Below are 14,542 nucleotides of genomic sequence, written 5' to 3' on the forward strand. Positions count from 1 at the left end.
GATATAGTATGTGATATATTTACAGCAGGATGTGAATGTTTGAGACTGCAAGTTTGTAATGGGGAGATCATTTCTCCTTCTCCACTGATAGAATATTTCAAACACTGGATTATAATTTTTGGAGAGTGTTCAAAATGTACAAAATTCAAAGACTGATGACATAAGTTCACTTCATCTATGGTTTCATTTAATAAGCCTTGGCTGTATTTTTTTTTAATATGTATAAATATAAGCTGGTTCAGTTTATAGAAAATGTACCCCATTAGCAGATTTGTGACTTTATAAATGAGCTATTGTGCTTTTGTTAGCGTGCAGGCATGTCTTTGTGTGTGTACCTATCTATCTATACACACAAATACATATATATATATTTATCTTAGAACACTCATTGTTTTAAACTTTAATCATGCAAAAAACCTGCAAAGTGCTTGGAGTTTCAAATGCTTTGCTGAGTGCTGAAGAAATAAAATCAGAGAAGTTATGGCAGAGTTTAGCGGGGATCAAGTGCTTAAAGGTACAGTGTTCCATTTTGCTGTGTAAATCCTTTGAAATATGGCTTCTCTTAAAATCAATTTAAATGCTCCTAAAAAAAAATTTGGGAGGATGTCAGTTCAAGGATTAAAATGAAGAGCAGAAAGAGGTGACTCTGGTTTGATTCCTCTCCATCTCATCCATCATATACACAGAGATGTCCAGCCTGTAGCACTTGCTTCCCACCATACATCAGAACGGACCATGAATGCATATCATTACTTTCGGTACTCCATCCAATTCTCACAGAATCTGGACAATTTCATCGAAGGCACTTCCTGGAAGCTCGGTCAAAGCCTTCTGTACTTATGCTTCAGCCTGGCCTATATTCCACATGAAAAAACATGGGACTTTCCTTTGAAGCCAACTTCAGTTTGGTTCCTAATGAGAACTGTTAACCGGTCAAAATTACCCATGGCCTAAAACAAGACCTTAGAGCTTGAGAACATCTTGTGTATTAAGAAACCCTCGATGTTCTAACTCATGTGGGCTCCCTCATATGTAATGATGGCTCACAGAGAACAGAATAGATTTGCTTACATTTATTCTCTCTTTGAGAAGATCATAGAGTTACGTCCATTCTATTCTTATCCAAACATTTTGGTGCCTTACTAAAAACTCTAGCTACTGAAGTCATTCTTTTGAGACTCTCAGCTTTCATCAGAATAAAAACTATGTCTCCATGGGTTGTAAGAGTTGGAGGCAACAGCTTGAAAGCCTAGGGTAGATATTCTGAAGATCCTACAATGTCAGCATCATTTCATTAATTGAAGGACTGCTCGCATTTACTGAGCAATGCTCAGGCTGAGTTCATTGTCAATTTGTAAATTCTCTTTTGCAGCATGCTGTGTTCTGTACACTTTTTATCTTGAGGCAGACTGAATGTTTTCTGTTGACCAAGAGGAAAAATATCAGTTTAAAGCAGTCTCTTAGCATCTTGCAAACAAAGGACTGTTTTAAAAAAAAAAAGAAAAAAAAGAAAAAAAAGAAAAAGAATGACGGATGGAAATATAGAAAAGTCTATCTAAGTGCTTGATTTTCTGGAAATTTTTAAAAGAGGGAGAGTATGAAGTACTTGGATATTAAGAAAAAGTTAAAGAAAGGAAAATTCACTGTTAATATAAATTCAAAAGTGGTTTAATACGCAGTATAAACAGAAAAAGTGAAATTATTTTCCTTCAGAATAAACAGTCTCTATAACTGGAAAAGCAAGGCATTGTCAAGACTTTGATACTGCGAAACAGACACAGACCAAATTAGTTTCAACAACCTCTTCTGATAGAAGAGGAGCAACAAAAAAAACTTAAAACCAATCTGCTTTGAAGCACAGTTTATGATTTAAAATCATAATATTTATATCATGGGAAGGGAATAATTTTAAAACTTGAGGTACACAGAAGTGCTCATGTAGATTGATTTTTTTTTTTACTCTACCCATTTAGCTATTGCCTTTTCTTTTTAGGAAAAGGCAAAATGAAAGGAAAATCTTTTAACTGAGAATAGTGGGAATTTTTTAAAGTATAGAGAACAATAGAGAAGCTGAAATTCAGGTCTCTGACTAGAAGATGGCACATCTTTTTTCTCTAATCTGGGGGAGCAGTAACTACTAAATGGTTAAAAATAAAAGTTCTTAGCAAAGAATTGAAGAAAAGCTTCCCATCTTCTGCTATGTGCATTTCAAGGTTTGTGGGTTTTGCCATCATATAAAGAAGCTTTCTCTTTTCCTTTTGGCCTTTTTTTTCCCTTATGATTAGGCAATTTATTTCCTCTTTGAGGTTTCCCAAAGGTAACCAAGATCGGTCAGAGTTTTTTCCAGAATTTACGATTACCCTACCGTCCGGCCCATACCTGTCTTTCCCTGCTTTTTATAACCAATCTTAAGAAGAAATGTCACAAAGTCATGAGTGGCACATTGCATTAGTATATTTAAGAATGTAAATTCTTAGCACCTAAAGTTTCCTGCTATGCATCTTATAAGACAGCAGTGTATTAAGGTCCTGAACCGGTGACATGGCACAGTGAAGACAGAGACTTGAGCTGGGGAAACAGCTCTGTTCCCAGGCCCTGGACTAATGGGGGTGGGAGTGTGTAAAAAGCAGTTTGCTTGGGGGGTGGAACAAGGGACATTAAGAAGCAAATGCTCTCAGTCTCCAAAGGAAAGCTGCTGTAATCAGTACACAGCATTCTCTCAGTCAATCCAAGGCTTTATGGGGGGGGGGGGGGGAGAAACCCAACAAAAATCTTTTAGCTCAGTGGATAAGTGTAAGAGGATTTTCAAACTGGATAGGCAGGAGTCTATCACACTAAAAATTATTATTCAAGTTTAAAGTAAAGCTTTGTTTAGGTTTTAATGAAAGCAACAGAATTTTAACAACAGAAGTTCTGTTCTTTCTCTTTTTTTTTTTTCTCCCTTTCCACATTCAGTTCCTCTGCCCCTGCACCTGCTTCCAGTTTTGGCTTCTTGGCAGTGATGCTTAGAAAGACATCAGCTGGCAGCAGCAAACTGTTAAAAGCTCCCCTGCAATGCAGCTTTGCAAATGCCAGCCATTTATTCACTGGTGCATGCCAGTTTAACACAAGGTTTCTTCCCCTCTCTCTTCTCAGCTCTCAGGTTTCACTTCCAAACAACAGTAAGGAATCTGAGTCATGGCCTAGCTGTTTGAGTATCCATTAAATGTGGTCATTTCTATTCGTTGTTGTCGCAATATTTTGATCCAAAGGGTGCTGCATAGAATTTCAACTATAGCACTGTTTCTTCTTTGCAGACATAGCTGTTGGACCACAAGTTTTGTTCTGTTTTAATGTTTTGTCCTTTTAAACAGATGGTGGGATAGCTAAGCTGCTGAGATCTTGGAGTTATTTTCTTGCCTTTGTATTTTTCCTTTTCTGTTTTTCCAAGTCCAGAATGCTAGCCTGGAAAAAGAAATAGAAGAAGAACAAGACAAAGAGGGTGGCAAGCAATTTAAGTATTCAAAACAAGTGGGCTGTTCCTATGCTGCCTTAGACATCACAGTTCAGTCTGATCTCCAGTGTCTTGGTGTAAATTTAGAGCTATTAACAACATCAGATTCATTAGACTGACTCAAGAATTCTGTGCGTGTTAGGATAAAAAATTGGCCCCAATAGGACATCTTTCAATTCACTGCATCACTTCAGCAGAGAGTGAGAAAGTGCCACAGATGTGCAAGAATTCCACAGTATATTTTCCCTGGAAATTTAAAGCTTATCTTTAATGTGTGTTGCCTGAATGTTCTTTCTAGGCCATCTGGGGAGATAAGGAATGGGATTTTCACACTCTGAAGCTTTTCCCTTTATTCCAAAGTCTTTCTACAGATAGTTCTAGGTGGGAAAGAATTGTGCCAGTGCTTTTAATATTAGTAGGTTGAAAAGCATTTTTTCTGCAGCAGTATTTTGGCACAGGGCAGGAACCAGAAGCATCACAGATGAGTTGACCTCATGTTCTCTTTCAACAAAGCTAAAACACATTCTCATTTATCGAGGATTTGTACCAACTTTCACCAAAGTTGAACCAAGTCCTTCTGCAAAGGAGTTAGCAAGAGCAGTGTACCATGACTTTTGGAGTAAAGAAAAGGGAGGTTGCTTTAGAGTTACAATAAAGCCATGAAGGATAAAAGTAGTGTTGAGGGTAGAGGAATAAACACCTCAGGCAGGTAGAGCCATTGTGAGCAGTAGCCTATTCCAGACACTTAGCTGGATTAATATTTCTTTACTAACCTATGAAAAAGCTTAGCTGCAATACGTACAATGTGGGTGAAGAACAGTCATATTATTAGTCAATGGAAGAGTAAAATAACTGTACCCTAATACCTACATATCCACACTTGTGTTTGAGGAACTGTGACTCTAAGACTGATGCCTAGAAACCAGATGTGCTGGAAAAACTTCACATACATGTCTTTTTGTGTTTTAACCCTAATATCTACAGGCCTACTGCAGTAGGTTACAATATTTTCTCTCTATTTTATGTAAACATCTGTCATTCAGCTATAAGTCAATGGCAGGGCTTGGGTTAATCTATCAGGATGAAGGTCCATGAGCATAACAGCCAGCTTGCAGGCAAAGAAGACATTGAGCTCTGGAAAGCACATTTACTGCTGAAACAAACATGGCCCTTGCATGAATGCAGTCACTCACTGCTACCCAGAGAAATAGCAGAAAGTGATTTGGTGGGAGTTCATTCTCTGAAGGATCAATTACCACAGAGTGAAAGAACAAAGGAAACAGAGAAGCTTGGAAAAGAAGGCATGCATGAAGCCTGACCCACAGAGAATGGAAATAAGAACAAGTATAAACAGCTTTTAGTATGAGGTGAAAAAGTTTTATGGTGTGAGTAAACAGCTCTCTTCTCCTTGATTTCTCCATACTAGGGGAAGGAAAGAATTTCTATCTTCTTTGTCAATAAGAAAGATATCTGGCTCCATACCATGGAACAACCTCCAATAACCTGATTTTTGGCTGTTTGGATCACAACAGAAGAGAGGTAGAGAGGTAGCACATTTCTGCTTGCAGCTTTGAGTTTGAAACCAAATCCGTGGTCCATTAACCCTAAGATTACAAGGTGGCTGAGAAAAAGGAAGCAGAAAACATACCTAACTGCAAATGTTGGCAAACATCATACGATCCTTTAACTAAATGAGATGGAGCAGAAGTGCTTTAGCACCATTTTCACTTACATGTGTTTCAGAGTTGTAGCTGCCCCAGAAGAGTGCAGTAGTAAGTATGGCATACTCCTGGTCTTGCTGTGTCTGAAAAGCAGGAACAGATTTTGTAACAAAATATTGGCTTGGCTCAAGTTTGGCTCTGTACCAGAAGCACTTGATCACATGTTGGGTATCCCAGATGAACCCCAGATAAAGTTTCTTAAAGCATGAAAGTATTTTCAAACTCAGAGGCATCACAGAAAAACTGAAGAAAAAAAAATTACTGATTATGTTATGAAATGTCTTTACGCTAGCTCAGAAAAGCTTTAAATGTTGAGTACAAATTACAGGCCCCTCAACCCCTGCAAACAGATGATTCAAAAATAACTTCTGCAAACTCCATGTGGACCACATTCGACAGATTAACACTATTTTGATCTATTCTGCCCATATCCTTAGCAGATACTAACTACTTTTGATCTCACAGTGCAGCAATGGCCCATTGGCCTATAAAGCCCACTGCTGAGCTCACATCTATCTGCAGTACCTCTGGTGGGGTCGAGAAATCAAGCTCTCTAATAACAACTCTAATAGTAATATCTTTTTCATAATGGTGCAGGACATGCCTGCAGATCTAAGCTCTTTATGTTGTCATGATAACAGACTATGGCAGCTTGGCTATACTTCTTCATTTTTTCTTTTTTTTCTTTTCTTAATTAAAAATAAAGCATCATAAATTGAAAATGGCCCCTTAGGCTGCCTGTACAAACAATCACATCCGAATTACAGTCTAAAATAGCTATATCTGTATGCCTGAAAATGTGGTCTTTCTTGCCTATTGAGTAACTTAGATTCTTTTACTGAAATAAAGCTGGAGTACAGCTGAAGGTCTTCGGCATCTTAGGCAGATAGAACACTTAATTTTTGTCAATGATGTCAGTTAACCTTCACGAAACTAAGCAGAATTTTCCTGGTAAAATCCTCTAGACTTGCAAAGTCAAAAAGGATGAAGAAGTCAGTTAGGCTCCAGTGCCTATGACAGGATAAAGAATGGAAAAACTTCCAGAAATACAATTTTATTGATAAGTGAGAGAGACCACACACACACAAAATGACATGACAATGGAATGTTATTATACCCTGTTCTGATTTTGGTGTCATACTATATGTATGGGACATGTAGAATTATTTAACAGGAAAACAAAAATCAGATACATGCATACTCATACGCATGTATATGTAAAAATCATTCATATACTTGTATAGGTACAAATTATTGACAAAAGCTTTGAAAGACTTTTAAAAGTCTTTCCAAAAAACAATCCTATCTCTTTTGTTACTCAGGCTGACACAGCACTGGGAGAGTCAGTTATCCATGGCTTCCTATTTATTCTCTTCAGTTAACATACAAAAAATATAAATCAAATTAACGGCCATGGGTATGAATGCAGTGAAAACTTTGGAAGACATGTTGAGTCTTTAATCCTCAAGTGTTACATTTGGCTGAAGAAAAAGATAGGAGAGATTGAGCCAGAGCAGATTCCAGAGTAACACTGAGCTCCCAAAATGCTTTGGAACAGAGGGACTCTGTAATAAAAATCAGCATTACTAGATAATAACACTTTATATCTGAAAGGCAACGTGCAGGAAGAGTAGAATTAAAAGAAATGGCACAATAGAATTAATCTTAATTTGGAACCATGGAATTGTCTAGGGTGGAAAGGACCTTTCAGATCATCAAGTCCAACCATCAACCTAGCCCTAACAAAACTGTCATTAAACCATGTTGCTAAGCACCACATCTACCTGTCTTTTAAATACCACCAGGGATGGCAATTTCACCACTTCCCTGGGCAGTCTCTTCCAGTGTTTGATAACTCTTTCAGTGAAGAAATTTTTCCTAATATCCAATCTAAACTTCCCCGGTTGTAATTTGAGGTCATTCCCTGGTGTCCTATCACTTGTTACTTGAGAGAAGAGACTGACTCTCACCTCTCTACGACCTCTCTTCAGGTAGCTGTAGAGAGTGATAAGGTCTCCCCAGCTTCCTTTTCTCCAGACTAAAAAAACCCAGCTCCCTCAACCGCTTGTCATAAGACTTGTGCTCTAGACCCCTCACCAGCTTCTTTGCCCTTCTCTGGACATGCTCCAGCACCTCAGTGTCCCTCCTGTAATGAGGGGCCCAAGACCAAATGCAGTACTCCAGGTGGGGCCTCACCAGTGCTGAGTACAGGGAGATAATCACCTCCCTAGTCCTCCAGCCACACTGTTCCAGGCCAGGGTGCTGTTGGCCTTCTTGGCCACCTGGGCACACTGCTGGCTCATGTTCAGCCTGCTGTCAACCGACAAGCCAAGTCCTTTTCTGCCAGGCACTGCTCAAGCCACTCTGCCCCAAGCCTCTAGCGCTGCAATGAGGGGCCCAAGACCAAATGCAGTACTCCAGGTGGGGCCTCACCAGTGCTGAGTACAGGGAGATAATCACCTCCCTAGTCCTCCAGCCACACTGTTCCAGGCCAGGGTGCTGTTGGCCTTCTTGGCCACCTGGGCACACTGCTGGCTCATGTTCAGCCTGCTGTCAACCGACAAGCCAAGTCCTTTTCTGCCAGGCACTGCTCAAGCCACTCTGCCCCAAGCCTCTAGCGCTGCATGGGGTTCTTGTAACCCAAGTGCAGGACCCACCACTTGGCCTTATTGAACCTCACTGTGTTGGTCTCAGCCCATCCGTCCACCCTGTACAGATCCCTCTGCAATGCCTTTGTACCCTCTAGCAGGTCGACACTCCCACCTAATTTACTGAGGGTGCACTCCATTGCCTTTCCCAGATCATTTATAAAGATGTTAAAGGGGACTGGCCCCAATACCGAGCCCTGGGGAACACCACTCATGAGTGCCCAACACCTGGATTTAACTCCATTCAACACCAGTCTCTGGACTTGGTCAGATGATCTGCTCCATAACCTTCCTGCAGTTCCTCAGACCCTCCTTCCAGCCCTTCTTGTACATGGGCATCACATTTGCTATCTTCCAGTCAACTGGGACCTCCCTGGCTAGCCGGGACTGCTGATAAATGATGCAAAGTAGCTTAGTAAGCACTTCTACCAGCTCCCTCAGTACCCTCGGGTGGATCCCATCTGGCCCTATAGACTTGTATAAGGAATACCTACATTTCAGTGAAAATCAATAGAATCAGTGTTCCTTTCTAATTTCTTGATCAAATTCCAACATAAATATTTCATCTAAAATCCTTTTACAGTTTGAGTCTATATGTTATGTTATTCAGTTCATCCAAAATGGAAAGTAGTGTTAACTGGCCACTGCTAAGCAGCTGGCACATTTCAGCCCAGAGGTGGTTACACTTCAGATCTGGCTTAAAAATGGAACATGATGCTTTTTGCAATGTTTGTTTTTAAACTAATGCTTTTGAGAAGGCTCATGAGAACATACAATAGTGAGATGCCTTTCCAGGGACCTACCTGAGTACCTTACATGATTGCTAAATTGCTCAGTTGGTTCAGCAATAGATACATCACTAATATTTGTAAAGTTCTTCAGAGCATGTTGATTAATCACATTTCAAATTTGCAAGAAAGGACATGTTGACTTCATTCCAAACACATTCATAGTATTTAATTCGCCCCTATTTAATGTCCACCCTTCAAACTGCCACCAGTGTGGTACAGCACATTCAGCAGCTGCACTCCTCCCCTTCCAGAGAGGTGGGGTCACCTAAGCAGAGACCAGGTCATTTCTACCCTCTCATTCTACTTAGTAGTAAACCTAGAGATACGAAAAGCAGGGCAAACAGCTTTCAGTACCTCCTTTCCTAGATCCTCTGCTCACATAGCCGCTCAGGCTGGATGTTATTAGTTTTCTAGATCAATGACTGCAACCCTTAAAAAATGCAGAGTCTATATCTGGCATTTTAAAAGCTTTCAGACTAAACAGCATATAGTAGTGTCCTATGGCATCTGTAAAATCTCACTTCGCACATGGTTGGACTCTCAAAGCCTGTTGCATTCCCTTCAGCTTTTTCATACTTTGGGAAGTAACAGAGGCTGCAAAACGCAAACATCATACATTTTCATGCACTATTTTAAAAGAAAAATGTATCACCTTTTTTACCAAAGTCCAAGGATAATCATTTAATAGGTGTTTTATGCAAATTTCTGAATTGTTGCATTTCTGTGTCAGGCATGGACCATTCCACATAATTTTCTTTTATATTTAGCTTTCAAGCACAGTTGAAAGTTCAGCTCAGATGTTGTTATAAACAAACAATCGATCATTTTTTCATGTAACTAAAAAAAACTAATGCTCACTGACCAAATGCTCCTTTAACCAAAATCTCTTTCTCTCTCTGCACATGAGTTTTCTTTTCTGTGTTTATTACATGCAGTTAAAAGACATTCCTATTTATTCTAAATTCTTTTTCATCTGAGCGCTTCAGAGAAGCTGAATTCTACTGTATTGTTTGCAGCTGATATCTTCTGAAGCATTACTGTCCACTGAAGGAGAAACACTCTTGCTCTCTTAAAAAAATATTTTTAAAAATATATAGGTGTGTGTATATATATATATTTATATACACAATCATTAACTGGCCTATAGGAAAGCTTGATTTCTATGACATATGGAAAAAAATAGGAGGACATATGGAACACAAGGAGGTAGAAATATAGGCCAAGTCTCATTCTACCACCATTAAAATGGCTAAAATAAGACTGAAATGTTGGACTGCACCCATAAATACAGTATTTTGAAAGGAGAACCAACAAAAAGTATAACTGATAAATAATTATTGACTAATTTACACCTAGTTACTCTACTGTGAGTGGAATACTCTAGATGTAAAGAGGTGTACAAAGCATCAGATCAGAATGTGGCTCAGAATCTGGTATTTTGGCTTTTTTGATAAAATCCTAGAAATAACATTGACTACATTTACACCAGAAAATACTTCTAGTGTCTACAGATCTTGGTTTTCCTTTCCTTTATTGTATCTGATCAATGGGTATGACCTGAGAAAGCCCCAACATCTTTCAGTTCATGTTTCCAGCACCAGCTGGACCATGGTACAGAGTTCTGCATGCTCAGGAGACTCAACAGCTCACCATAGTCTCAGTCTCCCCTCAGCGAGGGCAGTGCCACTGTTCTCATAGTGTTTTGCTTGGGGTAAATTTGGCAGAGCAATGTGGGTCTCAGAAACCTGCAAATGGTTTAATGGAAGTAAACATAGTAGACACAAGCCAGCATATATGAAGGGAGATGGACAATTCCTCCAAGAATTCTGCTTTATTTTCATTGCTTTGATATCACAGAATCATAGAATGGTTAGAATTGGAAGGAACCTTAAATATCATCTATTTCCAGCCCTCCTGCCACAGGCAGGGACAACTTCCACTAGACCAAGTTGCTCAAGCCCAGGTCAGCTTGGACCTGGGCTTGACCTGAACACTTCCAGGGATGGGGTATCAACAACTTCTCTGGGTAGCCTGTTCCAGTATCTCACCACCCTCACAGTAAAGAATTTCTTCCTAATATCTAATCTAAACCTACCCTCTTCCAGTTTAAAACCATTACCCCTTGTCCTATCACTACACTCCTTGATAAAGAGTCCCTCTCCATTTCTTCTGTAGTTCCCCTTTAGGTGTTGGAAGGCTTCTATAAGGTATCTCTGGAGCCTTCTCTTCTCCAGGCTGAACAACCCCAACTCTCTCAGCCTGTCTTTATAGGAGAGGTGTTCCAGCCCTCTGATCATCTTCATGGCCCTCCATGCCTTTCTTATGTTGGGGGGCCCCAGAGCCGGATGCAGTACTCCAGGTGCAGTCTCACCAGAGTGGAGTAGAGGGGCAGAATCATCTCCCTCAATATCTTAATTTCTTTCCTTCATTACATGTAATCATGGTTTGCATACTCTTTTTCTCTTGCACACACTCCTTAAAGATGAAGTGTTGGTTCTAGAAGGAAAGAAGTAAAAGACTCAACTTTATTCTATGAAATTATAAAGCCTGGTTCGAAATTCACTGACACCCATGGAAAGACTCCCACTGACTTCAGCAAGTTCTGGACAGGCCAAAGTATGCTTTTTTGAACAGTCAGTTCACATTTGCCATCATGCCCAGGATCATATACTCAATCCCTCATAACTTTAGATTGCCTGTGTAGAATAGAGTACAGCATGGGTTATCACTTCAACAGAGGACAATAGAGGACATCAGAAAAAAAACGCAGCCATCGCCAGTAAAAACATGTCCTTGTGTCCTTGTGTGAAGCCCCCCAGGTCACTCTAGGTTTCTGACCAAAATGAGGCATTGCATACTGATGTTAGCTGGACCAGACCATATGCAATCTCTTTTAAAACTGTTCTTCCAAAGTTGTTACTGACATGAACTCTAAGTTCAGAATCTGAATAAACTGAGCAATAGGACGTATTTTACATTTATGGTAGTTTTAAATTATCTACAACGTGCTTTATCTATAAACACGGCCACAGACACAGTATGCAGTATATCCAGAAAGAAAGGTAGAGTCAGTTTTAAAATAAAACAAAGGCAAGGAAAAGGAAATCTAATATAAGCGACATGAACAAACCATTACCTTCCATAAACTTGGATTACTTTCCATCAGTATTACTGATATCTGAGGAGGAGAAACTTGACTTTTTTAGCCTCATCTCACAAACAGATTTTGCAATCCGTTACAAAGATGAAATTGGTCATGAGAGTAACTATGCTTCATTATACTTGGGTCGCATGAACTGTAATTGTAAGCTCATTATCACTGTTACCTGAAGAAAACTCTCTCTTGCACCTTTCTCCAGTTACAGGAAATTCTGTGCCTGGAAAAAACAACTGGACAAGGGGGCAGTGATGAGAACAGCAACGTGCTCTTTTTCCTGGCGGGCTAGGCAATACTCCTGACATCTGATGCATCCAAGAACCAGAGACTGATTAAAGTCTCTTCCCCCTTCACATCTCCACCTCTCCCACTTCTCTCACAGTTTATAGTGCAGGTTCCAATTGTTTGTTAACTTTATCAGTTGGAAACTTTAATATTTTTTTTTCTATTATCAAACATCTCCATTATGAAGGTGGGAGCCTTCATCATTTCAGTGACAAGAGACACAGCCAGAGCAGAGAAATAAGTCTATGACACAGACACACTTTGACATATCTAGAAAAAAAAAAGACTCATCTGTACATTCAACTACCTGTTCCTACACACACACTTTTTTATCTTAGTTAAACTGTTGTTTGTATGTACACTGGATAGTGCTGCAGGCATGCAAACAGTCATTTTAGAAGCTGGGAAAAGATGATGTGAAAAATTACCGAAAGGGATTCTAAAGGGATAGGTGGGAGAAAAAGGACAAGGGGAAGAGAAGGGAGACAGCCTTGGAGGAGACAGAGGGATATCCAGCAGAGGTGAGGCAAGGACAGTGAATCTCCATGGAACTCACTACTTCATTGGGAGAAGCTGGAGAAATGCCATGGCATCCCAGAGCAAAAGGTTTGTTTTGAGGACCTCCTGGTTATAAGGATTTTCTTTTTTTTTCTTTACTTCTCCTTCCCACATCCACCTCCTTCTGGATACTTTCTTTTAGCAAAGGAGTAGGCATATAATGTCAATTTTCACACCACTCTGCAGCTCTTTTTCTAAAGGCAGGATTCCTCTCAGAAATGAAATCTTACATCTGTATGTTCACACAAACACAAACAGATCTTCCCTAGCCAGATACAAACGAGTAACTTCAGTTTCCAGCTTTACACAACCCATTTACCTCTCCACGTCTTGTGCCTGAGTTCTGCCATTTCCATAGTTACTTTTTTCTAGTTTCCCCCAGAGACATCATGAAATGCAGGACACTCAGTAGGCAAAACCAAAATAACACTTGTTCTTTTCTCTCTCGTAAGGGCAGCTTGCTCAGACTGTTACTATGGACAGCCTATGCATGTTGTTTGTGCACATTCCATTTTGCAACAAACAAGCACTGCTGCTCAGCTAAGCTGATTGAATATCGATTGGCTTTTCCTTCATCTCTCCCCTCTCCCTCGTTTGCCATCTCCTACTATTTTTTTGCCTTCTCCCCTCTCTTGTGCACTCCACATAGGAAGAAAAAAAAAAAAGAAGAATAAAAAAAAGATGCCTTCAGGATTCCTTAAGTCTGTGTTGGCAGGACTCCCTGTTTGCGGTGCAGGTGTGCAGGAGACCTCCTCCGTGTCGTCGCCACAGCAACCTGTCTGTCTAATCTGCTGAATATAAAAAAAGAAATAGACAGAGAAAAGCCATCCACCCCCTTCTGCTCCATCCATGAGCCCAAAAGAAGGATATAGTTTCCAAGCATTCCTCATAATTCCCCAGCCATTGCCCAGGCAACAGCCACAAGGAGCTGGCGGGCCCTGTGGAGAGAAAGCAGTCCCTGTCTGGAGTTCATTGCACCACCAGCATAAAACACCTCCCTCCCCCTCCTCACGATTCTCTATTCTCCTCCTTTCCCCTACACAAATGTTGCATGCACGTGCATGCACACGCACACTTGCACATGCAGGGCTTAGACCCCTGCATGTCACTCATGCCTTCCCCTGCTTGCAGTAGGTCAGACCATGAGCACATGCATTTCATCACCCTTGACTTCATGTGACCTCCTGTTCCCAGAATACACACCGGGAGAGGCCGACAGAACATCTCAAAACTGTCATCGCCTGAATATTTATTCTAAAATGACCCCATGTCCCTTCTATTGTGTCTCTTTTAATGATTCACTGTTGCCAATAACAGGGTAAATGTTAGACCTAACTTTGTAAAGTTCAGCCTCCCATAGGAAAAATCTAAGAAGTTTTACATTACAAGGTAATTGTTGAGCTCATATGGCTCAGCAGCCAGATACTATAGTGATAGATACTTCAGATATGCCAGCTGGGAACTTGGCATAAGCGTCTGGTTATAAAAAAAGGGGGTTGGAAACCTTTGAAGATACTTAAATCTCCAGTCACCTTTCAGATGGGCTGTATTGCTAGAAGTGTGTTTATCAGCCAGAGAAAGGACTGGTGAGAGAATTCTCCTTATCAAAACTCATGGTTTAAAAAGCAATCCCTTGCAGTTTCAGTTATGACAGCTGTTTCTGGGATATGAAGAGGTTTTTCAGAGCTGTGGGGTCTCTATCCCCTGTATCCAGCAGTGAAAGCTCTCATTTGTCTTCCCACCGTCGTGTTGATGCAGCTGGGTTTGACACTGCTTACCTCAGCACTTTTTTTTTTTTTTTTTTTTTTAAAAAAAAAAAAAAAAAAAAAAAAAAAAAAAAAAAAAAAAAAAAAAAAAAGGGGAAAAAAAAAAAAAAACCGCTGGGTGTG

At 40.1% G+C, this 14,542-nt stretch overlaps 1 long non-coding RNA gene across 3 annotated transcripts in view; it reads right to left on the reverse strand.

Annotated features, from left to right (window-relative positions):
- Positions 1 to 2,853: 2,853 nt before the first annotated feature.
- Positions 2,854 to 14,542, reverse strand: part of LOC106894939 — a 39,689-nt gene continuing 28,000 nt past the window's right edge. For 2 of the 3 annotated variants that reach the window (XR_001413346.1, XR_001413344.1), the window contains 2 exons: positions 5,226 to 5,297; positions 2,854 to 3,444 (listed from right to left, as the gene is read on the reverse strand). This is a non-coding gene — a long non-coding RNA (uncharacterized LOC106894939). Of the gene's footprint in view, positions 3,445 to 5,225; positions 5,298 to 11,979; positions 13,445 to 14,542 lie in introns of all 3 variants that reach the window. The other variant, XR_001413345.1, reaches the window with a different exon arrangement.

Source organism: Calidris pugnax, unplaced genomic scaffold (genome assembly GCF_001431845.1).
Source record: "Calidris pugnax isolate Ruff unplaced genomic scaffold, ASM143184v1 scaffold178, whole genome shotgun sequence".
In the NCBI taxonomy this organism is placed as follows: Eukaryota; Metazoa; Chordata; class Aves; order Charadriiformes; family Scolopacidae; genus Calidris; species Calidris pugnax.